General features: G+C 37.6%; 1 pseudogene; it reads left to right on the forward strand.

Moving 5' to 3' along the window:
• Positions 1-689: 689 nt before the first annotated feature.
• LOC138918439 (olfactory receptor 14C36-like) lies at positions 690-1,622 on the forward strand (annotated as a pseudogene).
• The last annotated feature ends 729 nt before the right edge of the window (positions 1,623-2,351 follow it).

Raw genomic sequence — 2,351 nt, forward strand, 5'->3', positions numbered from 1 at the left:
CAGAGACTCTTGAGCTAGCTGTAGTGAAGGCCCATTTTCATTTTCTCCAAATTTTGCACATTGATTATTTTCAACAATTAAAATAAATAGATGTCTATAAAAATGACATTTTAAAATGACATGCAAAATATAAGCCTACTGACCCCACAGTGAATTCATCACAATGACAAGTGTTATAAAGATATGAGAACTCTTAGTCTCAGATTCTGCACTGATCTTGGGAGGAGTAATGCCACACAGGGCAGGGATCTTGATGAGACACAGTCCACACTTGAAGGGCACTGAGATAAAGCCCTGCTGTGTGTCAACATCCTGAGTGAATGCATTATTCAGCTCCTGATAACGCCTTTCTTTCTCAGACACTATTTCTCTTACAGAGATTGTCTTGCATTAAATAATTCAATTTTTGTTAAAACGTAAACCTCATGGATTGGATATTTTGGAAGAAACAGAGGAAGAGTTCTGCATGTCACAAACAGAGGAATAGGTTGGAGGATCTCATCCTTAGCACCTTGATACTATATCAACTGAAGAGTGGCTGAGAAAAATCAAAAGACCAGGAGTGGACCATTCCCACAAACGAAAACCATCCATAGAAAATAGAGGTAAATGCTTTATTCTAAAAAATTAATTATTTTCACTCTTCCTATTTTTATCCCTCTGCCTCTCCAATCAAGCATTTCCAGAAAATGGTCAATTCCACCATGGTGACTGAGTTTATCCTCACAGGCTTTGCTGATGTCTGGAAGCTGAGGTGACTGGAAGCTGTGGTATTCCTACTGATGTACCTGGCTACTAATTTAGGGAATCTTCTGATTATCACTGTCACCACCATCGACCAGAAACTGCAGACACCTATGTACTTCTTCCTCAGGAATGTATCCATCTTGTACATGTGCTACATTTCTGTTACTGTCCCTAATGCCTGTGCCCAATCTCTCACTGGCAAGAGGACCATTTCTGTGGCTGCGTGTGCAACTCAGACCTTCTTGGTCATTTACTGTGCATATGTGGAGGTGATGTTTCTTACTATAATGGCCCAAGATCGCTATGTGGCAATCTGGCAGCCTCTCCACTACCCAATTATCATGAACCACCAATTCTGTGTCCAAATGACACTGGCTTCTCTACTCAGTGGTCTTGTCTATACAGGCGTGCACACTGGCAACACATTCCAGCTGCCTTTCTGTAAGTCCAATGTGATGCACCAGTTCTTCTGTGACATCCCCTCACTGCTGAGGCTCTCCTGCTCTGACACCTTTAGAAATGAACTCTTAATTTTTGTTTCTTCCATAGGGATATGTGGTAGTTGCTTTATCTTCATTGCTATATCATATACATGCATATTTTCTATGGTGCTCAAGTTTCCAACAAGAGAGCAAGGGAAGGCCTTTTCCCCCTGCATCCCTCATATCCTTGTGGTGTCTGTCTTCCTCAGTTGTGGTTTCTATGAGCACCTAAGGCCTTCAGTAAACTCTGAAACAACTCTGGACATGATTTTTTCTGTATTTTATACCATAGTTCCTCCATTCTTGAATCCTATCATCTACAGTCTTAGAAATAAACAGGTAAAGAAATCTGTAAGAAAAGTCATATTAGGAAAGCCTTATTCAGGAAAATAATAAAGGTACATTTCAAGATAATCTAAATTTCACTGAATAAATGGTAAACATATGAAATACACTTAAAGTCTAAGTTTCAAATATTAGACTGACAACTCCACTGTCATCCTATCAAGACCTAAGTAATCAATGCTGTAAAATATTTTGTTTTACATTACCCTTTCAATTTACCGCTCATACGATATGCATTGAAGAAATTTTAGCAGTAGCATATTTAACAAGTGGATATTATTCAAAGTATTTGTTGAAAATAATTTTACATTATACATGCTTATGATTCATCAACTATTTAGCAATATAAATATCAAAAATGCCTCAAATGAACCATAAAAATATAATACGTGAATACCATGTTGGCCACACTGCCTGACCTTATTCCGCGAAATGTGACATAAATATTCAAGTGATATGGTCCCCACTTAATTTAATTTTTTGAAAATAAACATAAATAAATTCAAAAGAAATTATAATCTAAGATATATTTGGAGTCAAACTAATACTGCGGTCCATCTGGTAAGTGAAAAAGAAAAATAATTTGCAGTGAACGAGAACTGAGGAAATAATGGCTGCAGCCAACTTTTTTATGTTGGAGAAATTCCTTGCCCTTTGCTGAGGGAGGGTACACTGTACCTTTATTGTCTGAGTTAGTTTGGTTTTTATTTGAGCAACCCCATGAATGACCCATTTTCAGGGGATAAAATGTTGTGACTGGATACAGGTCAAATTTTT

The sequence above is a fragment of the Equus caballus genome, chromosome 17 (assembly GCF_041296265.1).
Source record: "Equus caballus isolate H_3958 breed thoroughbred chromosome 17, TB-T2T, whole genome shotgun sequence".
NCBI classification, from domain to species: Eukaryota; Metazoa; Chordata; class Mammalia; order Perissodactyla; family Equidae; genus Equus; species Equus caballus.